Below are 26,815 nucleotides of genomic sequence, written 5' to 3'. Positions count from 1 at the left end.
GTGAAAAAAATTGTTATACTCAGAAAGGGACTTTGATGACTATTTTCAATGCTTTGAGCAAATCAGTACTTGTCATTGTGTTAAAATCCAATCTAATAGCTGCTCTCTTGATCTTCATGTGAGAAATATTATCAGGTTAATCCACAAACAATGGAATGCCAACCATAGGGATCCCATGATAGATGGCCTCATAGATGCCATTGGTTCCACCAGGAGTTTTAAAAAGCTCTGGTTTTTGGATGACCTATGATTAAAAGAAATTAAGACAGTCTCCCAATTTTGAGTTCTAAATAAGATAAGAAATGCACAACATGAGCCATTGGAGATGAATTATTTTCTAGATAGCAGATTATTATAACAATGAAAGTGCACTGAAATTATGAAGGCTACATGGAAGTATGTGAATTGAGACTTTAAAGTGGAACCAAGGTTGCCATGTAAATAAAAAGAAAGAGAATACTCTGGGTAGTAGCAATATCATGTGTAGTTTAAAAGTGGAAGAATGAGAATGTGTATAATTAAAGAAATTGTGACACCTTTGAGTCAGCTATGCATTGTCCAAGGCAGCAGACAGTAGGGTAGTTGTGGTGCTGGAATCAGAAGTAGGACTGATGACACTTCATCATGAATTGAAGTAGAGTTCACAGTTTTTTTTATAATGGAAAATGCAGAGAACATTGTAAGAAAGGAGAGGGACCTTATTTTATGGCATTTCAAATAGCTCTGTTGTATGTCAAAGTATAGGTGTAAAATTGCAGAAATAGAAGAAAAAGACACAATGCAGAAATTGATAAAAAAAATTCACTGAGAGAGGTAATTACAACTGAAATATAGATAATTTATTATGCCATGTAAAATAAAATGTGAAGAGTTGGTCAATCTCCATTTTCCCTGAAAAGAGAGTAAATATAAAGAACTTAGGTAATTAATGACTTTTTCATTAATATTTCTAATACAATTATGAATGACTCAACTATTATCTTTATGATTAAGTTTTTTTAAAATATATTTTCATGATTCATTTCCCAAATCTTACCAAGGAGGTCATCTTCGGGAATCCACTTATACAGTCCAATGTTGAGTCTTAATGTATCTGGTTTCTTACCATCAAATCTCCATAAAATCTGTTAAGGTAGAGCAGACCTCTTATTCATTGAGACAATTTCAAAATATAGCAGGTTAAAATATGGAAGAGAGTATGAAATTTCATAGCCTAATGTTTCTGATACATCAGATAATGAATTGAAAAATAGAAAAAAGATATGATAATCTGAACAGCTTAAATGGTGATTTAAATAAAGGACATTTTTATGTACATATTTTTATATTTAACAATGTTTGCTGATATACGATCTCCAGGGTTCATAAATATTTGACAAGGTAATGGTTATATCAATGTGATATACATGTATTTAAATATTAATAGTTTTAATAATTCTATTGAAAAACAAAAATCATTAAAAATTTCTAATGGGCTCCCCCATTTATTAATCTATATTTATAGTGCTTATCAACTTTTAAATTTAATGTTACAATTTTTTTCTTATTTTTATTATTATTTTTAAAACTTATTTTTTAATTTATATTTATATATAACAGTGGAATGCATTACAATTCTTATTACATATATAAAGTTCAATTTTTCATATCTCTTGTTGTATACATAGTATACTGACACCAACTAGTTTCTTCATACATGGACTTTGGATAATAATGATCATCACATTGAACCATCATTAGTTACTTCCTTTCCCTCCCACCCCTTTGCCCTATCTAGAGTTCATCTATTCCTCCCATGTTCCCTCTCCCTCTTCTACTATGAATCAGATTTCTTATCTAAAAGAAAACATTTGGCATTTGGATTTTGGGGATTGGCTTACTTCACTTAGCCTTATCTTCTCTAACTCCATCCATTTATCTGCAAATGCCATGATTTTATTCTCTTTTATTGCTGAGTAATACTCCATTGTGCACATATCCCACATTTTTTGTAACCATTTATCTATTGAAGGGCATCTAGCTTGGTTACACAATTTTGCTATTGTGAATTCTGTCGCTATAAACATTGATGTGGCTGTGTCCCTGTAGTATGCTGTTTTTAAGTCCTTTGGGTATAGACAGAGGAGAGGGATAGGTGAATCAAATGGTGGTTCTATTCCCAATTTTCCAAGAAATCTCCATACTGCTTTTCATATTGGCTGCACCAATTTGCAGTCCCACCAGCATTGTATGAGTGTATCTTTTTCCCCACATCCTTGCCAACACTTATTGTTGTTTGTCTTTATGATAGCTGCTATTCTGACTGGCATGATATGAAATCTTAGAGTGGTTTTGATTTGCATTTCTCTAATTGCTAGTGATGCTGAACATTTTTTCCTATGTATGTCTATTGATAGTACGTCATCTTCTAAGAAGTGTGTCTTCAGGTCCTTGGCCCACTTATTGATTGGGTTATTAGGGTTTTTTGTTTGTTTGTTTGTTTGTTTGTTTGGGTGTCTAGCTTTTTGAGTTCTTTATATACCCTAGTGACTAGTGCTCTATCTGATGTGTGAGGGGTAAAGATTTGCCACCAAGATGTAGGCTCTCTATTCACCTCACAGATTGTTTATTTTGCTGAGAAGAAACCTTTTAGTTTGAGTCCATCCCATTTATTATGGCCAAGATTATGTAGGAAGATGGCAATCTGTGATGCATTTTGACTTTTTAAGACCTACTTATTGTCATTGTGTTGGTGCTCATTCAAACTTAACTTCTTTGGTATCTTCATTGTTCTCAGGGGTCCTGCATGGAAAAAGAGGACAAGGCAGGGCAGAATTTGGTATTTTGGGATATCTGTCATACTAATATAATATTATATTCACACTGAATCTATGAATATATTTGTGCTTTAGCATAATGTTAATACTGACTTTTTAAAATCAGAAATAATCTCTGCACTATTTTAACAGTTGTTCTATATATTTTGTTTTAAAAATGAATACTGAGACAAATTATACATATCACAAGTGTGCATCTTTTGCAAGGAAAATCATTTATAAGACCCTTTACAGAGTTAAACAGACTCTTTCCACTGTTCTATACCATTATCTAACCTTTTCAGGAATCTGGGCAAGAGTTAATGCAATTATTTTGGCCCTCTCTTTCATCAAGTTTCCAATCATTGACCCAATTGAAAAAAATGACAACACCATTCTCTCCTGAGCTCTGGACAAAGTCTTCCATTTCCTGTGAAGGAAAGAATTTGCTCTATCCCAAATCTAACAACAAAGCAAAGATTTATTCAAATAAGGAGAGACAAAATATGTTCAGGAGATACTAAATTAGTGGCTTTTAAAAAAATGAAGTTTATATATACATAACATAAATATATAATTTTAACCTTTTTTGAGGTACATAGTTCAATAATGCTATACATACACATATCCTAATGCCAACATTTCTAGAACACTATTACTTTGCTAAACCAAGAAATTATATAAATTGGACACAATTATTTTTACTCACTCTGATCTTTTACTACCAATACTTCTACATTCTGTTTCTCTGAATTTGTGTAGTCTAGATACTTAATATGTATGGAATGTTTTTGTTGTTGTTGTTTCTTCAATATATTTTTGTTGTTGTTTTTAGTTGTAGATGAACACAATTCCTTTATTTATTTTCATATGGTGCTGAGGATTGAACCCAGTGAATCACATGTGCAAGGATAGAGGTCCACCACTGTGCCACAACCCTAGTCCCTTTAGTGGATTTTTTAAAAAAATATCTTTATTCTCCATATTCATTTGTATGTGGTGCTGATGATCAAACCCCAGGGCTTCACTCTACTGCTGAGCTATAGCCTCAGCCCCCCTTTACTGGATTTTTTTTACAGTGTAGTGTAAGTAAGTTTCATCTGGGTTGTGGCACAGTTCCACTATTTCCTACATATTATAGGGTAAGTAATGTTCCAGGAATGTAAGTTATATAAGATATACATATATTACAAATAGCCTATCTGTATATCCTTCTTAGACACTTACTTTGCCTCCAAGACTTCACTTTTGCCAATAGTGCTGTTGTGGTTATGTGTGTGCAAGTTCCTCTTCAAAACTTATAATCACCCAAATTGGCTCCCATAAGACCTTTCTCTTTCTTTTCATCACCACTCCCTCCCTCCTCTTATTGTTTTTAACACCTTCATAGTTCCCCTAGTGTCTTCACTCCCTTTGATGTGCTTCCTTTCAAGATCCTAGTAGTTCTCTCACTCTGTGCCCTAAGCCAACTTTTCAGTTCCTGCTTCAGCTTCACTGTTCCTCTAGTCACTTGTTCTTCTGACCCAACTGAGAGCTCTCAAGCAACTCAGGATCCCCTAAGTCAACTAGTGGAGATTTAACAGAAAATAAATATTATTGGAAATAAAATAATTTAATCTTGGTTTAATAAAAATGAAAGCTATCAAGAATAACAAAAATAAATATTGACAAAGACGTGGGGTAACAGGTACATTGCTGGTGGGAGTGCAAATTGGTGCAACCATTATGGAAAACAATGTGGAGCTTCCTCACAATAATTAGAATGCAATTGCCATTTAACCCAGCTATGCTTTTCCTTGGCATACACCCAAAGAACTTAAAATCAGCATACTACTGTGATAAAGCCATATCAGTGCAGCTCAATTCACAATAGCCAAACTATAGAACTAAACTAGATGCCCTTCAATAGATGAATAGACAAAGAAAATATAGGACATAAACACACTGGAATGTTACTCAACACTAAAGAAAAATTAAATTATGGAATTTGCACACATATATATGGAGCTAGAGAATATCATGATAAGTGAAATAAACCAATCTAAAAAACCAAAGGTGGATGTTTTCTCTGATATGTGGTTGCTAATTCACATTACAGGGTGGATTATAGAGAAAAATAGAGTTTCTTTGGATTATGAATAGAGAATTGAAGGGAAAGGAGGCAGTATGTGGGTAGGAAGAATAATATAATGAATCAAATATTATTACCCTGTGTACATGTGTGATTATGTGATAGGTGATAATAAGAAGCTACACTCCTTTTATGTATGATGTGTCAAAATGCATTTTAATAATTTTATTTTTATTTAACTAATGAGAAAAACTTTAAAATATAAGAAAGAATTAAAATTACTATATCGTACACTCAGATATGCTTAGAAGACATTCTGAGCACCACAAGATATCTGTCTCCTTAGCCTATTCAGCCTCCATAAGAGAGACTCTCTATGTGAGGAGAAAAGAAAATGTTAAAATCCTTCTTCATAAGCATTAGTTAAAAAAATCTTTGTATTGTGCAGGTCATTTCAAATTGTTGTATTTTTATCAAAAACAGTTGAATCATTGAGTTTTGTATTAGAGTGTTACCTGATTTATGGCCAAAATTTTAGAATGCAGTTCATAGGGTCTGTAAAGATATGTCATTCAGTTTTTTTTTATTTATGTAAGTATGTGATATGTTTATATGATATTTCCTAAGTACAAGATGGTATTCATTATTAAATTTATAAAATCCCTGTAGAGATTTCTATTCATATTGACTTAGAGTTAAATCAACATGTGTAGAAAGTAGATCTAACCAAACATTTAGAATATAGAGAAGTAAAGAAACCCAAACAGGCTTCATGCACACATGACTTGAATAAATCTTTGTTTAAAAAGATTGCATTGACATTGGTTTAATGAAAAAAACTGTGTTTCTGAACAACCAGCATTAAGTATTTTTTTAGCCTATATATTTTTTTCTGTATATATTAAACAGTCACATAGGGTTAACAAGGAAATACCTTGAGATGATACCTGATTTTGCTGGTGTCATTGTATCTTCCCAAAAGAGTGTTTGAAAATATTTGTCTTGATAACTTGATATATACTGTAATGTGGTATGTATTAATTACATACTAGCCCATTTCAAACTAAAATTAACCACTGAAACACTAATTAGAGAAAGGAACCATGCATTTTTGTAATTTTGACATGGGGCACTAACATATGTATTTGGTTTTGTTAATAAACACAAGATATACTTTGGTGACAAAATAGTCATGAATTCTAGGATTCCCTCCTATCTGCATTGAAAAACAAGGTATTTCTTATCAGGTCCAGGAACCTTAAATTATCCTAGGGACTACAGGTAAAGAGGAATTTATCAAAATCTAAGAGTATTAAAGGTAAAGTCTGATGCCTGATTTGACTTCCCAGCCTTAAGTGGAGATTGGAATTCTTATTTGATACTCCTAACAAAAAGATTCAGAAGGCAAATTCACAAAGCACTATGCAGTTAATTCCCATTCCATTTGAACTGATGTAAACAATTCTATAAATCCAAAACAGTTGAGACACATTTTGTCAAGAATAACCTTACTCACTTAATTTCTTAATAAGATTAAGAGATTGTAGGTAGATTTTGTTATAATTGAATGTTATAGTACATCTTTTTATATTACTCTAACCTGTAAATTGGATTGGTTCATGTGTCCATCCTCGAGGAATTTTTAATTCTGGTTTCCTTCATTATGTGGCTACAACTCACCAAGCAAAACTACCATATTTGCCTCCATCCATCCTCCTGAATTGGTCCATAGAGAACAATATCCTGACTTCCCAGATACTTATCTGGCTCTTGGCTCTCTAAAGTATCCCCACCTTCAGAAGCTGAATGCTTCTATTTCTGTGGTTGTGATATTGATGTCTATGCCATCACCAAGGTCTCAACATTGTGAATGACAAATTTCACTGCATAATCATTGCAGATCATGTGCCAAATATTCTGCAAATGAACCGTGGGCATGTCTGAGCCAGCTTGAACAGCTTCTTGCTTCTTGTTTTACCTTGAAGAAGCCTCTGAAGAAATAAACTGCTTTGGTGTGTTTCACTAAAAATAAAACATTTTCGGGCTTTTCCCTTTGTTAGGATCAGACCCATCAAGTCTCTTTCACTTGTCAATGTCCCACTTTTGAAAAATATTTTTTTCTGCATCTTTTGTATTTACTTCTTGATATTACTTTTCTAGCTTTTTATGTCCAGCCAGCCCACACCTCTGAGAGTTAGAAATTCCTTCCCAGGCCAAGGGAGACAATTTTTTGTTAAAAGTGAATTGTAAACTTTATGTAAAATTTTTTGGTTAAACTGTTCTGATATTACTTAAAATCATTTATTACTAAACTGGTACAAGATTCTGATTCACAAAATACTTTTGATATACCACAATGCAGTGGTGATGATTGTGTGGTGAAGTATGGTGTGTTCATTGCTCCTTTATTTCTCTACACATATAAAGAAAAAATAGGATAAATTGAAGAAAATCCTTACATATCTTTTTCTTTGCTCTCAAATCACTTATTAATTTCATCAGAATATTGCAAATTGTACCTCTAAATCATTCTTTATTGTTAAGATTCATGTTTATTCCCTAATAGTTTATATGTTTAGCTACATGTTTGATGAACATATTTCTGTACATATTATGACATGAAATCATACTGCAAAATTTAAGTCCCTGTAGAATATTCTGTGTATACCAAACTGTGACAGATTTTATGTCACCTACTGGGTTTGGCAGGAAATTTATAGAAGTGGGAGAATTCTACCAGGCCATTCTCCAGTAGAGATTTGGTGACACTATTGAATAACTCACTTCAGTGTTTTGAAATTTCTGAAGAAAAAAAAATACATGCTTCCTGAAATTCTCCTGGAATTATCCTAACAGGTGGTTTCTGATCCTTTGCCTTATATATTCTATATAAGAATAATTGCATCTTGTTCAATAAAGTCCCTCATTCATAAATAAAAAAGAGATCCAAAAGTTTTTTGAAATCTTGTCAATTTCCACACTTTTCTTATTGTTTCTGTTTTCAAGTCACTGTTTTCTGTTTTCATGTGTGAAATAATATTCACATTCTCAAAAACCACATAGTATATTTCATTTTATAACCACTGGTTAGGCTTTGTTTGAAAAAAAAATCATCATAAGCAACAACATGAAATAACTTCATATTTGTTACAGGTCCCATATTGTCTTCAGCATTGTTTAAAATTATAATTTTAACTTGACTATGTCTTCTTCATGATGAATACATTATTCCTTTGACTCACACGATATATCCAGATAGTTCATGTGTTCAGATGACTTTTAGTAATGTAGCCAATTTTATTTGCTATTTAATCTCACTGATCCTCTTCTTAAATACTTCTTCATCCCTATTATGGGAAATATGCCTATTATCTTCTATTTATTTATTCATTCATTCATTTTTTTAAATTTTGTGCATACTTATATGATTAACTGTAACATCCTCGGGTAATAGATTAAACACTGAGAAGACTGGTCCTTCTTATTTTACAACAACCTTTGAAATCAAATTTTAAAATTTTATTATAAAAATGGAATAGTATAATAAACAGAAATTATCTTACCAATAAACTACTTGATGTTTAAAATTTCAATTTACTTAATTTATGTGTGTTTGAAGGTCTAGAGATAGAGTTCAGTGTTCCAGCATTTGCTTAGTAATTATGAGGGACTGGGTTCCATACTTAGATAACAAATACATATAAATTTGCATGTTTTGTGGTGTTTTGTTTTATATTCTTACAACTCAGTGCATATATATGGAACATATTTATAAATATTTAGGCACATATTATATATGCCTTTTCATCCTCCAAGAAAATAACAATCTTATTTAATGTATATCCCTTATTTTCCCAAAATATCTGAAGTTGAGTATTCTTGGATAAAAATCATTGTAATTGTATAACATGAAAAAAGTACATATTTTACATCAATCCTTCATGTTGTATATCTAAATGATTTCCAATTTTTTTAAATAAATAAATGCTATAAATATGATTGTAGCATAACATTTTTGTTGTATAATTTCCAAAGTGATGAATCAAATAGAGCAAGGAATTTGTGTGTGTGTGTGTGTGTGTGTGTGTGTGATACTTCATAAAATTTTTACTTTCCCATAATAGTTGTACATGTTTTGGAGATTTATGTGATAATTCAACACATGTATATAAAGCTAAATGATCATATCAAAGTAATTAGCACCTCTGCCATCTTAATCATTTATCAATTTTTTTTGCTGGGAACATTTTAAACCCTTTCTTCTAGCTATTTAAAACATTCAAAAATTTAGAAAATGTGTACTTTTTTTCTGATTTTCGCTATATTTCCAAATATATGATTCTTCCAAATATATACAAATTTATGAGGATGTAATAGTGTATGGTGAAAAAGCACATTGGAGCTATAAGAATTCATATAGGTCTGACAAACACTGATGTGGATATGAATCTTATTTATGAAGCTTCATTACCACAACAGCCTTTATTAAATATTATGATTAGTCTGCTAATCATCCTCTTTCTTGTCCTCTTTTATCTGTTATCTTAACTTTTCTATTGATACTGTTATTATCCCTTAATCTAAATGGACAAATATTTTACCCAAGTATTTGGCAGTTCAGACTGTTTCACTGTTTGTGGAATGAGGGGTGACCATATTGGATTTTAAATTTTGAATGAGATCAGATTTTATGCTTCTACTAAAATGTAGCTAATAAAAATAATAAAAAAGAACTCATATAATAATAGTAAAAAAAAAAATACCACAATAGAGCAATTGGTAATATCCAGGAAATCTACATCCATGCCAGGCCTTCTCCCTGTCACTTCTACCTGTTACTTCTAGAAAAACTCATGCATATACCCCACACCAAAAAATAAATAAGTAAATAACATGTACAGGAAGGATTAATTGAAAGCCTTTTGCAAAAAGCAAAATCGTGCAGACTACTTGGCTGCACCTGGGCAGGAGAAAAGGTGAACTGCTCTAAGAGAGTGCTGTGCCACAGTGGAAGGGTGTGTTGATATCTGTAGCATTAATCTATACCTTCATGCAGCTCAACAGCCTTGATGCATGGTTCAAACTAAAACTTTGTTTATAAACGCATCCATGAATGAAAACAGCAGAGGTACTGTGGATGCAGCCTATGACCTTCAGGTAGGCAAGTAGCTAGGGAAGGGGGAGAGATGCCATGAGACTCCTTTCTTTCACCAAACAGGAGGGAAGGAGAGCTCCCAGGCCAATTATCAGCAAACATTAAGCATAACTAGATTCACAGACATCTCATATGATTTTCTACTTAAAACATTGCACAATTTTTCTCATTGAAATATAGAAATAATTTTTGCCATTTGAAAAAAAAAAGATGTAGCCATAAAGCCTCTTAAATGATAACATAATGATGTAGTAAAAAATGCTTGCTTTCCAACTGTATTATAAAGGTGTGATATTAATTTAAGATACATTAATTTTTTGCTTTGTTTTAAGATATAAAATTCTATAAACGTAGATCTGTTCATAATTATAAACTCAGGACAGCCTAAAAATACAAGTATGACAAATTAATAAGTATTCATTAGAAATCCACAATTTGCACTCCATGTTACATGTGCAACATATATTTTTTCTATTCTTGTTGTTCAGCAGTTATGCTATGGAGACCCATGATCTCTCAGGGAGTATTCTTGAGGCCCCCTATAGACTTGGGGTAGACAAGAAACTCTTCTGGTCTTTCCTTATCATAACATTTCCCAAACAATTTCTCATTCTTGTGCACAGTCTACATTTCAGTGCGGAATGGAAGGTGTTTGGGGCAGAGATTGTGTTACCTTGTTTCTCTGCATATTCAGCTCTTTCCTGTGGTACTTCCTAGTCCCTTGTCAATATTCTTTCAGAGAATGACTGGTATTTTTTTTTATGTGTTGAATAATGAATTTCTACATTTAACTCACCCTATCCTTGAAAGATCTTCTTCTGAAACAAAGATAAAATTCACATATTTGTGATGGTATCGATGTGAAAGATTTCTCTTTGCTCCATTTTCTGTCATACTGTAAATGTGATTAAGCATTCTGAGTGAGGAAGAAAGAATAATTTCTGGTGGAAATGAAACAATGACAGAACCAACTAAATGGAAACAATTTTACCTCAGGCAGAGGTTTGGCAGGTCTGCAGTGGAATCCTTCAACAATATCTACATTTGGTAGGGTTGGGTGAGGAAATTCCAAATCCCAGTAGGTGTGAATAAGCCAGATATCTGCTTTGGCCATTGTCTCTGTCAATGTAGTGGGTCATCCTGAACAGGAAATAGAAGATTAAATCTATAAAAAATTGGGAAGTTGTTGTGCAGATAGGAATATGCCTGGTGTCAGAAAGAACTTTCAATAATGAAGAAATATATCTTTAAAAGTGTATGTAGTTTTGTGCCACAGATGAAGCACTAATCTCCAGGATATATAGGGAACCAAAAACCTGAACTAAAAAAACTAAAAAAAAAAAAAAACAAATAAACCAATCAATAAATGTGCCAAGGAACTGAACAGACACTTCACAGAAAAAGATATATAATTGATCAACAAACATATGAAAAAATGTTCATCATCTTTAGCAATTAGAGAAATGCAAATCAAGACTACTCTAACATTTCATCTCACCTCAGCCAAAATGGTGATTATCAAGAATACAAGCTGCAATAAATGTTGTTGAGAATGTGGGGGGAAATGTACACCCATTTATTGCTGGTGAAACTACAAATTGGTGCAACCTTTATGAAAATCAATATGGAGATTCCTCAGAAATTTTGAGATGGAAACACCATTTGACTCAGTTATCCCACTCCTTAGACATACCCCAAAGACATATAATCAGCATACTACAATGATGCAGTCACATCAATGTTCATAGCCCCTCAACTCACAATAACTAAACTATGAAACCAACCTAGATGCCCTTCAACAGATAAATCAATAAAGAAAATAATGTACAAATATACATGGAATATTAATTAGTATTGAGGAAGAATAAAATTATGGCATTTGCAAGTAAATTGATGGATGCCAAGGTAAATAAGTCAAACTCAAAAAAACAAATGCCAAATGTTGTCTCTGATAGGCAGATGCTAATCCTCAATGGTGGGAATGGAAAAATGAAGGAACTTTGTATTGTGCAGAGAGGTATGAGGGAGAGCAGCGGCTATGGGGATGGGAAAGTTGATAGAATGAGACGGATATTATTACCCTGTGTACATGTATTATTATAGTATTGGTGTGAATCTGAATCATATTTGGCTAGAGGAAGAAGTTGTGCTCCATTTGTGTACAATACATCCAAATGCATTTTATTGTCATGTATAACTCATTAGAACAATTTTTTTTTCAAAAGATGTGTGTAGTTTGATAAAGCTACTATGTGTGTATGGAAAATATGCATACATAGTCTATACTTATTATATATATATATATATATATATATATATATATATAATGCTTTTGGAGTAGATATTCTCTGTAATCTCTTAATTCTTTACAAGATTAATTGTATCAAAATAAGCTAGCCAGTATAGATGCAAATATTTAGTTTTTTATCTAAAGTTGAAAAAGTAACTAACACAAATGTAAGCAAACATTGGAGTTACGTAACCCATTATTTATTCCATGCTAATAAAAGAACATTTCAGCATTCTTTCATCTAGTTTGTATAATTTAGAGAAAACTCTGACCCTTGTTCTTCAAGTGAACTGAAGGGAGTTTAAATATGATTCTGTTCTTTGTGCCTACTACCTCCTTTGGGTTCATGTTAGGAGCTTGCAAATATTTATTACACAAAAATTATTTTGAAAGAAGTGCTGGAAATTGTAACAATATGAAATCGATTTTTTTTTGCTTAGTTTTACTTTTCATCCCTTTTTTTCTTTGACAGATAGTTTAAAACACAAGGCTAATCTACATTTTTGTGCTTTAACATTATACGCCTTAAAGAGAATGAATTGCAAACACTTAGTGAAGGAATTTGGAAGTGCTAGAAAACACAATTAAGAGCCTCCTGGTATGGGATGGAAACAATGTCACACAATGGAGAAGGAACTTATTAGGCAAACTGACAAACAGTTTCTAAATGAAGAACCTAATTGAAATAAAGGGAAACAGTTTTCTTAGTGCTACATGGATCATTGTAATAGAAATATGAGTGTAAGTCCTCAATCTCTATATCTAGGTTCAGCAAGACAGTAAAGTTTAAAATTAGTTTTCAAAGATAAATAAAATGAGTAGTACAATGGTAAATGTATGCAGTTGCCTAGAGAAATCCTCTGGGCTCTATGTGGAGGATATATAAGTTTCTAGTGTGTTTTATACAAATGATGGCCAGAAGTTTCTGACATTTCAATGTATATTTTTCTGTAACACACTGAGTTTGATAGATGATTTTATTTTTACATGAAACTACTAAAGAAATTTTCTGATTTTATATTGTTATAAGTTCACCTTTATAAACGTCCAGAAAAGTTAGGACCTTATACTACAAGTCCCTTACCTAGTATTTCACTGTAAAACTGATTCCATTTTTCAAATTAAATGATTCAAATCAAAAATCAAAATAAAGCATGTACACCATATTTTTTATACCCATTCATTGAATGTCATTTCATCACTTGGATTAAGTGATGAAATGATATTTAGGATTTGAAAATATAACAGGCGCATAGGAAGAAGAAAAGAGAAGTCCCCCAATACACTTTTCCACTATGTAACCAGGAGAGAAGCAGCGAGTGTACACAAATGATTTTTGAAGAATTTCAGCCAGCATCTCACCACAGGGACAAATGGAATCTGAAAGAATAACATCAAACCTTGACTATTGTAGTTTTGCCATGATTTTCTTGTTCTTAACTACATTTCTACATACATTCTCTACATAATCAGAAAATTAACTCAAAATTTCATGAAATATTGAATAAGATTTCCAAAATGGGTTTTTTGAATGTCATAAATCAATGCACTAGTGATTGAGAAGAAAAAAGTATCTATATCTTCTTTTTACAATGATGAAGGATAGCTCTCAAATTTAATTGCAGATGATTTGTCACCATCCAAAAAAATGGAACCTGAAGGTTTCTAAACAGTCACCTCATGCCCCATCTGTGTGAGCTCCTCCAGTATTGTCTTTATATTGATCAAATGTTTGTATTCCATTGCCCACACCAGCACATTTCAACAACTTTCAGATACAAAGTGACTACTCAGCAGTAACAGGAGCAGAACTGCAGTCATTTTCATAGACATCCTGGTGAAATGCAAGGCTTCCTTTTGCATTGAGTTCTATAGATTCTTGTGGATATCTAAGGAAAAAAAAAAGCATTATTTGGTTAAAAGTTAACTTGTACCCATCAAAGTAAATACACAAGTGAACATTTAGAATATCTGGATTCCAAGTTGAAAAATCAAAGGTTAGGTGACTTCATGCTTGGAATTTAATGACTCTTTCATGAATATAAATGCTTTCCTACAGTTAAGAATTTATGATTCTGCATGTGTGATCACCTCTCTTATGTTCACATTTTTAGAATATGGAGGGAACATTGGCAAGTGAGGTGACTTTTACTTATAGATTTCTTGACAGCAACTAAATTAGATATACAGTTGAAACAACATTTCTTAGGTATCCTTTAAAATTTTTTGCATGAAAATAAAATAATTGTTTGTATATAATTCATATAGTATACAAACCACCATTTTAAGTGTATAATTCAGTTGTTCAATCTTAGAATAGAATCTCAGAATTGGAAACCTCAGTTAAAATTCAATGTGGAAATGTTTTAAATCCAAACCCTCCTTGGACCTCTAATCATCCTATATGCCTCATTGCTAGATAATATCTAGTAAATCTTTTCTCTCTTTAGATATGTTTATTATGGAGACACTTCAAGTAATTATTATATAATATATGAATTTAGTGATTGATTTCAACACTTTTAAATAATTGTTATGTGTTTTGGTGATTGATATCAATACTTAAATTATTTCCTAAATGTTCATCAATGTTGTAGTGTGTGTCAGGCCTTCATTCCTTTTCATGCTATGACAGGGCATTAGTTATGTCAGTGATCTAAGGCAACCATGGAAATCCTTTCTCATCCTGATTTTTGATCTTATAGAATGCAGGGTAGTATCTCTACTTTTTTTATATTTTCTAAGAGTTCCTTTGTGGCATAATATATGGTCAATTTTAGAGAAGGCCCCATGTGCAGCTGAGAAGAAGTGTAGTCACTGTTGAAGGATGAAATATTCTATGTTTGTCAGTTAAGTCCAAGTTATTTACTGTGTTATTGAGTTCTATAGTTTATTTGTTCAGCTTTTTTTGGGGGAGGATATATCCAGTGGGGAAAGAGGTGTGTTAAAGTTACCCAAAATTATTGTGTTGTAGTCTATTTGACTCTTGAACTTGAGAAGAGTTTGTTTGATGAACATAGATGCTCCATTGTTTGGGGCATATATATTTGTAGTTGTTATGTTTTGTTGGTTTATTTTTCCCTAGAGCAGTATGTAGTGTCCTTCTTTATTCCTTTTTATTAACTTGACCTTGGAGTCTTATTTTTTTTTGATATGAGGATGGAAATCCCTGCCTGCTTCCAAAGTCCATGTGAGTGGTATGAATTTTCCCAACCCTTCACCTTAAGCCAGTAGATGTCTTTTCCTATGAGATGAGTGTCTTGGAGGCAACATATTGTTGGGTCTCTTTTTTTGATCCAATCTGCTATTCCATGTCTTTTTATTGGTGAGTTTAGGCCATTAACATTCAGGGTTATTATTTAGGCATGATTTGGATTCCCAGCCATTTATGTTTATTTTTGGTATTTAACATAACTTAGTTTCTCCTCTGATTTGGTGTTTCAGACACATTGCTAAGAATAGCAGGCATAGTTTATTGAAGGGACAGGAAAAGGTAACACTTTGAGAAAATGACAGGTTCTCTCAAGAGAAAGACATGCCCTTCCTTCTCTCCAGTTTTTTTTTGGGGAGGACCCAGGGAGTTTTCCAGAGGGTCTTCACAGGTGTTTCTTTGACTTTTGAAAAACAGCAGGCTACCAGGCTACCATCCAATCTTTAAATTCCCACTGTGCATGGTAACTTCCAGGGAAATTCTAGGTCCCTCTGTACCATGCTGACCTGTTCTAATTGGTAAACAGATTTTAAGGTGAAAGGTTATTTATCCTTATCTCCCTGTTTTGTAAGAGATCATAAAATTCCACCTCTCCTTCTCCTCAGGGTACCTTGTATTTTTATTGGCATTTTAGGTCTGCATTTCTGTGACAGATAACAGCTTCTTTGCTAAGAAATGTAAAATAATCTTTTGATTTAAATCAGGCAGGGCTGCAGTAATATTTTTTATATAAAAAATAAAGAATGTGTAAGTCAGCTCAGTTTGTTGTTTGGCAGGTCACAGGTCACTGAAAAAAACATACCAAGTCCCTGTTTTGTTCAAATTGAAGAGTCTTTATTCAGCTGCCCAGCTAGTGACTGCCTCCCATAGGACTCATTAGTGTCTCTGCAAGGAACAGCGCCGAGCCTGAGCCTGAGAATTTTAAAATATTTAAAGGCAAAAACCACAAAAACCATATCTGAGTTGACATAGCTGCAAGCAAGCATGTACAGAAGCTGAATTGGGTAGTTAGTGAGACAGTGCAATGGGTGCATTAGTATTTCCCATGAGACTTTTCAGGTTGGCATAGCAGTAAGAAAGCAGAAGGGAAGTGGATCAAAATGACCCTAGTTCAGTACAAATTAGAGAATTGTTACTAATGTATAGGCAATCAAGCTCTGACAAGGTACATTGCCAAGAAAAATGAAAACCAAAAAGAAGAATTTTACATTGTGTATTTACTATATATTGCTATTTTGTGTTGCCAAGTATATTATGTTAGGTAACTATTAATAGGTACAGAAGTAGCACTTTCTCATAGGAGAAGTATTTTTTACTTGATATGGAGTCTCAGGATAAAATGGAGTCTATTTGGTCATTACCCATATAGCCTGGACCATAACAAGTGGTTCTACTTTATAAAATTATTACCTTAACCTCTTTTGCACATTATTAACATTTGTGTGTTCCCTATCAAAGGCAGATCACAACTCATGGTGTAAAATTGGTCACATTTTTTAATTCATTCCTAAGTTTTTTTGCACACTAGTTTTTCCCAACTTTGGCTACTATGAATAATCTTAATTATTAATGTTTTATGTACTAGTTTTATTTGGATATTTTTATTTCTATTTGGCATATAAGTTAAAATAAAATTTCTAGGTCTTACAAAAACTCTATTTAACATTGAGGATCTGGATAACTCTTAACTCTATTTACTGAAGCAATTTTCTAATCTAATAATCATTGCTTGAGTATTTTAATATCTCAATCATTGCTAGCACTGTATTATTATTTTTATTATAACAACATCATTGGTGATATAGTGAGACACCTCAATATGGTTTTGTTCTGAATTTCCTTTCCATATTTGTAAAATTCTTTTTTCAGTTGTCCATTGGCCATTTGCATATTTTTCTTGGAATTATGTCTATTAAGATCTTTTATATCTTTAAGGTCTTTTGTTGATTTGGTGTTATTCTTATTAGTTAGCTCCTATCTATTTTATATAGCCCTGCTATAAATCCATTAACATTTATATGTAATTTAAAAATATTTGTAATTTTTCCCTTGATTTTATTTATAATGTTCTTTCATGTAGGATACATTTAAGTTTGATAAAGTCCAATTATTCCATTATAAATTTTCCATGCATTTGTACCCTAAGAATCTGTTACCATCCTCAAGGTCATATTTATACATTTTTGTTATTCATTTATATACTAAAACCTCTCTCATGTAAATTTCTGAACTACTTTATTTAATATTTATGCATGGAATAGGTTACAGAAGGAAATATATTTTAAAATATTTTTTAGTTGTAGATGGAAACAATATCTTTTAAAAAACATTTTTTTAAATTGTAGATGGACACAATACCTTTTTAAAAAATTTATCTTGTGGTGCTGAGGCTCAAACCCAGTGCCTCACACATGCCAAATGAGTATGCTAACACTGAGCCTCTATCCCAGTCCTGGGAACAATATTTTTGTATTTATTTTTATATAGTGCTGAGGATTGAACCCCATTCCTCACATGTGGAAGGCAAGTGCTACACCACTTAGCTATAGCCACATCCCAAGCATTTGCATTTTATTTAAATGTGGATAATCAGTTTTTGGAACCACATTTATTCCATAATAAGACTATTCTTTCCCTTTGTTTGTTTTGTCAAACGTATAAAAATCAACTTATTCATTAACATTCAGTGTTATCATTGAGATATGATGTATATTCTTATTTATTTTGGATTATTTATAGTTTCAATTTGGCTTTGGTTCAATTTTGATTGGCTTATCTTTTGGTGTAGTTCCTACTTTTGCTGGTTTTCACTTTTTAAATTTCTTTCCCATTTTATTGAGAATGTTGTTTAGGCTTTCTAGTTGTGAATTATTTTAATTATTGCTTATCTTGGAAGGTTTTTATTTTATCTTCAAATCTAAAGTTTAGTTTTGATGGATATAAAATTTTTGGTTGGCATCCATTTTCTTTGAGAGCTTGATATATGTTGACTGAGTACCTTCCAGAATTGAGAGTGTGGGTTGAGAAACCATCTAAGATCCGAATTGGTTTCCCCTTGTATGTAATCTGACACTTTTTTCTTGTGTCCTTTAAAATGTAATCCTTATTCTGTATGCTAGGCATTTTCATTGTAATGCATCTTGTTGTGGGTCTGTTGTAATTTTATACATTTAGGGTCCTGTAATCCTTCCAAACTCATTCTATTATTGCCAATATCACCCTAATCCCCAAACCAGGCAAAGACACATCAATGAAAGAAACCTTCAAATATATCTAATAAACATAGATACAAAAATTCTCAATAAAAATCTCACAAATCAAATACAAAAACATATCAGAAGATTATGCACCGTGATCAAGTGGGATTCATCTCAGAGATGCAAGGTTTGTTCAACATTTGGAAATCAATATATATAATTCATCACATCAATAGACTCAAAGATAAGAAACATATGATCATCTCAGTAGATGCAGAAAAAGCATTTGACAATATACAATACCTTTTCATGTTCAAAACACAATAAAAACTAAGTATAACAAGAAGATATCTCAAAATCCTAAATGCTACCTATGCTAAGCCTCAGGCCAACATCATTCTAAATGGAGAAAAATTAAAGGCATTCTCTCTAAAAACTGTAACAAGAAAGGAATGCCCTCTTTCTCCACTTCTATTCAACATAGTTTTTGAAACACTGGCCAGAGCAATTAGTCAGACAAAAGAAATTAAATGGATATGTATAGGAAAAGAAGAATTTAAATTACATCTATTTGGTGATGATATAATTCGAGACATAGAAGACCCAAAAAGGTCAACCAGAACATTTCTAGAACTAGAAAATGAATTCAGAAAAGTGACAGGATATAAAAATCAATACCCATAAGTCAAAGGCATTTCTATATATCAGTGACAAAGCCTCTGAGAAGAAAATGAGGAAAACTACCCCATTCACAATAACCTAAAAAAAAAAAAAATAATAAGATACTGGGGAATCAACTTAACAAAAGAGATGAAAGTTCTAAACAAGGAAAACTACATAATCCTCAAGAGAGAAGTCAAAGAAGACCTTAGAAAGTTAGAAAGATCTACCTTGATCTTGGATAGACAGAATTAATATTAGAGAAATGACCATACTACCAAAATAATTACACAGATTTAATGCAATTCTGATCAAAACCCCATGGCATTCCTCATAGAAATAGAAAAAGCAATCATGAAATTTATCTCAGAAAATAAGAGACCCAGAATAGCTAAAACAGTCCTTAGCAAGAAGAGTGAAATAGGTGGCATCAATATACCAGACCTTAGACTGTACTACAGAGCAATAGTAATAAAAAGAACATGGGATTTCCACCAAACAGACTGGTAGATCAATGGTACAGAATACAGGACACAGAGACAAACCCATAAAATTACAATTATCTTATATTCGAAAAAAGTGCCAAAAACATGCATTGGAGAAAAGATAACCTCTTCAAAAAATTGTGCTTGGAAAACTGGAAATCCATATTAAACAAAATGAAATTAAACTCCTATCCCTTATCATGCACAAAACTCAACTCAAAATGGATCAAGGACCTAGGAATTAAAACACAGACCCTGCATCTAATAGAAGAAAAAGTAGGCACTAATGTTCATCATGTAGAATTAGGCCCCAACTTCCTTAATGAGACTTCTATAGCACAAGAATTAAAACCAAGAATCACTAAATGGAATGGAATCAAACTAAGAATTTCTTCTCATCAAGATTATTTCTTATAATCTGTGAGGTGAATAGACATTTTGGTAGCAAATGATTACTCCTCACATATCAGATAGAGCACTAATCTCTAGGATATATAAAGAATTCAAAAAGCTAATAACCTAAAAAATAAACAACTCAATCAACAAATGGGCCAAGAACATGAACAGTCACATCTCAGAAGAGGATTTACAATAAATCAACAAATATATAAAAAAAATGCTCATCATCTATAGCAATCAGAGAAATACAAATCAGAACTATTCTAAGATATCATCTCACTCCAGTCAGAATGGCAGCTATTAACAACAATATATATAGAATATATCAACCATCATCAAATGCATATACTTTTTTTCTCAGCAGCACATGGATTCTTCTCAAAAATAGACCATATATTATGCCATAGGGCAACCCTCAGTAAATATAAAGGGATGGAGATAATACCATGCATTTTATCTGATCATAATGGAATGAAACTGGAAATCAATGATAAAAGAAGGAAGGAAAAATCCTACATCACATGGAAAATGAACAATATGTAACTGAATGATCAATGGGTTACAGAAGGAGGAAATAAAAAAATTCTTAGAGATAAATGAAAATACAGACACAACATATCGGAATCTATGGGACACAATGAAAGCAGTTTTAAGAGGGAAATTCATCGCCTGGAGGTCATTCCTCAAAAAAAGAAAAAAACAACAAATAAATGAGCTCACACTTCATCTCAAAGCCCTAGAAAAGGAAGACCAAAACAACAGCAAATGTAGCAGAAGGCAAGAAATAATTAAAATCAGAGCGGAAATCAATGAAATTGAAACAAAGAAACTATTGAAAAAATTAACAAAACTAAAAGTTGGTTCTTCGAAAAAATAAATAAGATCGACAGACCTTTAGCCATGCTAACAAAGAGAAGAAGAGGGAGAACTCAAATTACTAACATATGGGATGAAAAAGGCAATATCACAACAGATGCTACAGAAATACAGAAGACAATTAGAAATTATTTTGAAAACCTATATTCCAGTAAAATAGAAGACAGTGAAGACATCGATAAATTTCTTAAGTCATATGATTTGCCCAGCCTAAGTCAGGAGGATACACACAATTTGAACAGACCAATATCAATGGATGAAATTGAAGAAGCAATCAAAAGACTACCAACCAAGAAAAGCCCAGGACCGGATGGGTATACAGCAGAGTTTTACAAAACCTTTAAAGAAGAATTAATACCAATAATTTTCAAGTTATTTCAGGAAATAGAAAAAGAGGGAGCTCTTCCAAATTCATTCTATGAGGCCAACATCATCCTGATTCCAAAACCAGAAAAAGACACCTCAAAGAAAGAAAACTACAGACCAATATCTTTAATGAACCTAGATGCAAAAATCCTCAATAAAAATTCGGGCAAATCGAATACAAAAACACATCAAAAAAATTGTGCACCATGATCAAGTAGGATTCATCCCTGGGATGCAAGGATGGTTCAATATACAGAAATCAATAAATGTTATTCACCACATCAATAGACTTAAAAATAAGAACCATATGATCATCTCAATAGATGCAGAAAAAGTATTCAACAAAGTACAGACAGGGATGCCCTCTATCACCACTTCTATTCAATATAGTCATCGAAACACTGGCCAGAGCAATTAGACAGACTAAACAAATTAAAGGCAGAAAAATAGGAAAAGAAGAACTTAAGGGCTGGGGATATGGCTCAAGCGGTAGCGCGCTTGCCTGGCATGCGTGCGGCCTGGGTTCGATCCTCAGCACCACATACAAACAAAGATTTTGTGTCCACCAAAAAACTAAGAAATAAATATTAAAAAAAAATAAAAAAGAACTTAAATTATCACTATTTGCAGAAGACATGATTCTATACCTAGAAGACCCAAAAGGGTCTACAAAGAAACTACTATAACTAATAAATGAATTCAGCAAAGTGGCAGGATATAAAATCAACACGCATAAATCAAAGGCATTTCTGTATATCAGCGACAAATCCTCTGAAATGGAAATGAGGACAACAACTCCATTCACAATATCCTCAAAAAAAAAAAATAAAATAAAATACTTGGGAATCAACCTAACAAAAGAGGTGAAAGACTTATACAATGAAAACTACATATCCCTAAAGAGAGAAATAGAAGAAGATCTTAGAAGATGGAAAAATATACCCTGTTCATGGATAGGCAGAACTAACATTATCAAAATGGCGATATTATCAAAAGTTCTCTATAGGTTTAATGCAATGCCAATCAAAATCCCAATGGCATTTCTTGTAGAAATAGATAAAGCAATCATGAAATTCATATGGAAAAATAAAAGACCCAGAATAGAAAAAGCAATTCTAAGCAGGAAGTGTGAATCAGGCGGTATAGCGAAACCAGATTTCAAACTATATTACAGAGCAATAGTGACAAAACCAGCATGGTACTGGTACCAAAACAGGCAAGTGGACCAATGGTATAGAATAGAGGACACAGAGACTAATCCACAAAGTTACAACTATCTTATATTTGATAAAGGGGCTAAAAGCATGCAATGGAGGAAGGATACCATCTTCAACAAATGATGTTGGGAAAACTGGAAATCCATATGCAACAAAATGAAACTGAATCCCTTTCTCTCGCCATGTACAAAAGTTAACTCAAAATGGATCAAGGAGCTTGATATCAAATCAGAGACTCTGCGTCTGATAGAAGAAAAAGTTGGCTCCGATCTACATATTGTGGGGTCTGGCTCCAAATTCCTTAATAGGACACCCATATCACAAGAGTTAATTACAAGAATCAACAAATGGGACTTATTTAAACTAAAAAGTTTTTTCTCAGCAAGAGAAACAATCAGAGAGGTAAATAGGGAGCCTACATCATGGGAACAAATTTTTACTCCTCACACTTCAGATAGAGCCCTAATATCCAGAGTATACAAAGAACTCAAAAAATTAGACAATAAGATAACAAATAACCCAATCAACAAATAGGCCAAGGACCTGAACAGACACTTCCCAGAGGAGGATATACAATCAATCAACAAGTACATGAAAAAATGCTCACCATCACTAGCAGTCAGAGAAATGCAAATCAAAACCACCCTAAGATACCATCTCACTCCAGTAAGATTGGCAGCCATTATGAAGTCAAACAACAACAAGTGCTGAGGAGGATGTGGAGAAAAGGGTACACTTGTACATTGCTGGTCGGACTGTAAATTGGTGTGGCCAATTTGGAAAGCAGTATGGAGATTCCTGGGAAAGCTGGGAATGGAATTTGACCCAGCTATTGCCCTTCTCCAACTATTCCCTGAAGACCTTAAAAGAGCATACTACAGGGATACTGCCACATCAATGTTCATAGCAGAACAATTCACAATAGCTAGACTGTGGAACCAACCCAGATGCCCTTCAATAGATGAATGCATAAAAAAAAAATGTGGCATTTATACACCATGGAGTATTAGGCAGCACTAAAAAATGAGAAAAATCATGGAATTTGCAGGGAAATGGATGGCACTAGAGCAGATTATGCTTAGTGAAGCTAGCCAATCCCTAAAAAACAAATACCAAATGTCTTCTTTGATATAATGAGAGCAATTATGAACAGAGCAGGGAGGAAGAGCAGGAAGAAAAGATTAACATTAAACAGAGACATGAGATGGGAGGGAAAGGGAAAGAAAAGGGAAATTGCATGGAAATGAAGGGAGACCCTCATTGCTATACAAAATTACATATAAGAGGTTGTGAGGGGCATGGGAAAATAAACAAGGAGAGAAATCAATTATAGTAGATGGGGTAGAGAGAGAAAATGTGAGGGAAGGGGAGGGGGGATAGCAGGGGATAGGAAAGGTAGCAGAATACAACAGTTACTAATAGGGCATTATGTAAAATTGTGGATGTGTAACAGACGTAATTTTGCAATCTGCATTGGGGGAAAAATTGGGAGTTCATAACCCACTTCAATCTAATGTATGAAATATGATATGTCAAGAGCTTTGCAATGTTGTGAACAACCAATAAAAAAAAATTAAAAAAAAAATAAGTGTTTTGCATGGATGTGGGGAAAAAGGTACATGCATACATTGCTGGTGCAATTGTAAACTAGTACAGCCAGTATGGAAAGCAGTATGGAGATTCCTTGGAAATCTGGGAAGGGAACCACTATTTGACCCAACTATCCCTCTCTTGGACTATACCCAAAGAACTTAAAAACAGCATACTACAGGGAAACAGGCACATCAATGTTTATAGCAGCACAATTCACAATACCTGAACTGTGGAGCCAACCTAGATGCCCTTCAATGGATGAATGGATAAAAATAGTGTGGCATACATACACAATGGAAATTTATTCAGCAATAAAAGAGAATAAAATCATGGCATTTGAAGGTAAATGTATGTCCTTGGAGAAAGTAATCCTAAGTGAAGTTAGTCAATCCCCAAAAGACAAATACTAAAAGTTTTCTCTGATATAAGGAGGCTCACTCATAGTGGAATAAGAAGGGGGAGCATGGAAGGAATAGATGAATTCTAGATAGGGTAGAGGGGTGGGAGAGAAAGGGAGGGCACAGGGGATTAGCAAGGATGGTGGAATTTGATAGAGATCATTATCCAAAGTACATGTATGAAGACACAAATTGGTGTTAGCATACTTTATATATAACCAAAGATAAGAAAAATTGTGCTATATAAGTGTAATAAGAATTGTAATGCATTCCATTGTCACTTATTTTTTTAAAAAAATCAGTAAAAATATAAATAATTTCAATGAAGAACTTGAAGTAGTTTGAAAAATGAAATTGAATTCTTCTTCAATCATTTTTTTCAATTGATTGATAGTTTTAAACACGAGACTAATAATTGAATTCCAGAGAATGAATTGCAAACCTGTAGCAAAAGGACTTTGGAAGTGCTAGAAAACACAATTAAGAGCCACCTGATATGTAATGGAATCAATGTCACACAACTGAGAAGGAATTCATTAGGCAAAATGACAAGATGATTTCTAAATGACAAATCTAATTGAACTAAAGGGAAGCAATTTTCTTAGTGTCACATGTATAGTTGTACTAGAAATACACATGTAAGTCCTCAGTCTCTCTGTGTTCATCAAGACATTTAGTGAAGTTTAAATTTATTTTTCAAATATAAATAAAATGAATAGTGCAATGGTAAAATCTGTATGCAGTTGTCTAAAGAAGTCCTTAGAACTCTATGTGTAGAGTATACACGTTCCTGGTATGTCTTATACAAGCCATGGCCATAGGCTTCTGACAATTCAATGTACATTTTTCTGTAGTACTCTGAGTTTGAGCGATAATTTTTTTTTATTACACCACACTATTAAAAGAAATTCCTCTGACTTTATATTCTTGTAAGATCACCTTCAAAAAGGCTCAGGAAACTTAGGGTTATATACTACAAATAACTCACCCAGGATCTCACTGTAAAACTGATTCCATTTTTTGCATTAAACAATTCAAGCCCAAAATCAAAACAAAACACATAAAACATATTTTTTTACCCTCTCAAAGAATGTCATTTGATCACTTAATTCTGAAAATAAGAAAGGCACATAGGAAAGAGAAAAGAGAAGTCTCCAACTATACTTTTTAATGCGTAACCAGGAGAGAAGTGGAGAGTGTACACAAATAGTTTCTGAAGAATTGCAGCCAGCAGCTCACCAGAGGGACAAATGTCATCTGTAAGAACAATACCAAACCTTGATTCTTGTAGTTTTCTCATAAGTTTCTTGTTAAAACTACATCTCTTTATATATTCTCAACAAAATCAGAAAACTGACTGGCAGATTCTTGTAATATTGACTAATATTTTCAAATTTTGCGTGGGGGGCAATTTATAAACCACTACATCAAGCAATTGAGTGTAAAGATTCTCTACATCTTTTCTTGACAATAATGGATAGCTCTCAGATTTAATGGTAAATGAGTTATACCATCCACAAAAACATACATTGAAGATTTCTAAACAGTTACCACATGCCTCCTCTGTGTGAACTCCTCCAGTATTCTCTTTTAAGTTGATTCAATGGCTGTATTTCATTTCCCACACCAGCACCTTTGCACAACTTCAAAAACCAAAGTGAGTACTCAGCTGTAGCAGCAGAAGAACTACAGTCATTTTTGTAGACATCCTGGTAAAATGCAAGTCTTTCTTTCACACTGAATACTCTCTGCTTCTGCTGATGTCCAAGAAGAAATCATTACTTAGTTAAAATGTAACTTATACACGTTAAATTAAATACATAAGTGAACAGTTCAGATTTCTGGATGACAAGCAGAAAAATCAAAGATTAGGTGACTTCATTTTTGCATATGTGTAATGATTCTTTCATGATCATTAGTGCTTTCCTGAAATTAGGAATTGATAGTTCTGCACGTGTATTCATGTTAAGCATTTTAGAGTGTGTGGAACAATGACAAGTGAGGTGACTTGTGCCTATAGAGTCCTTGACTGGAACTAAACTAAAAATATTTGTTGAATCTACATTTCTTAGGTATCATGGTTTAACAGATTTTTTTCAGTA

At 32.9% G+C, this 26,815-nt stretch overlaps 1 pseudogene; it reads right to left on the bottom strand.

The window, feature by feature from the left end:
- Positions 1 to 19: 19 nt before the first annotated feature.
- On the bottom strand, positions 20 to 26,013 carry LOC144257188 (UDP-glucuronosyltransferase 2B4-like; annotated as a pseudogene).
- Between the last annotated feature and the right edge of the window lie 802 nt (positions 26,014 to 26,815).

This window comes from Urocitellus parryii, chromosome 10 (assembly GCF_045843805.1).
Source record: "Urocitellus parryii isolate mUroPar1 chromosome 10, mUroPar1.hap1, whole genome shotgun sequence".
Taxonomy (NCBI): domain Eukaryota; kingdom Metazoa; phylum Chordata; class Mammalia; order Rodentia; family Sciuridae; genus Urocitellus; species Urocitellus parryii.
Note: the sequence above shows the minus strand (reverse complement) of the source record. Positions and strands in the feature narration are given on the sequence as shown.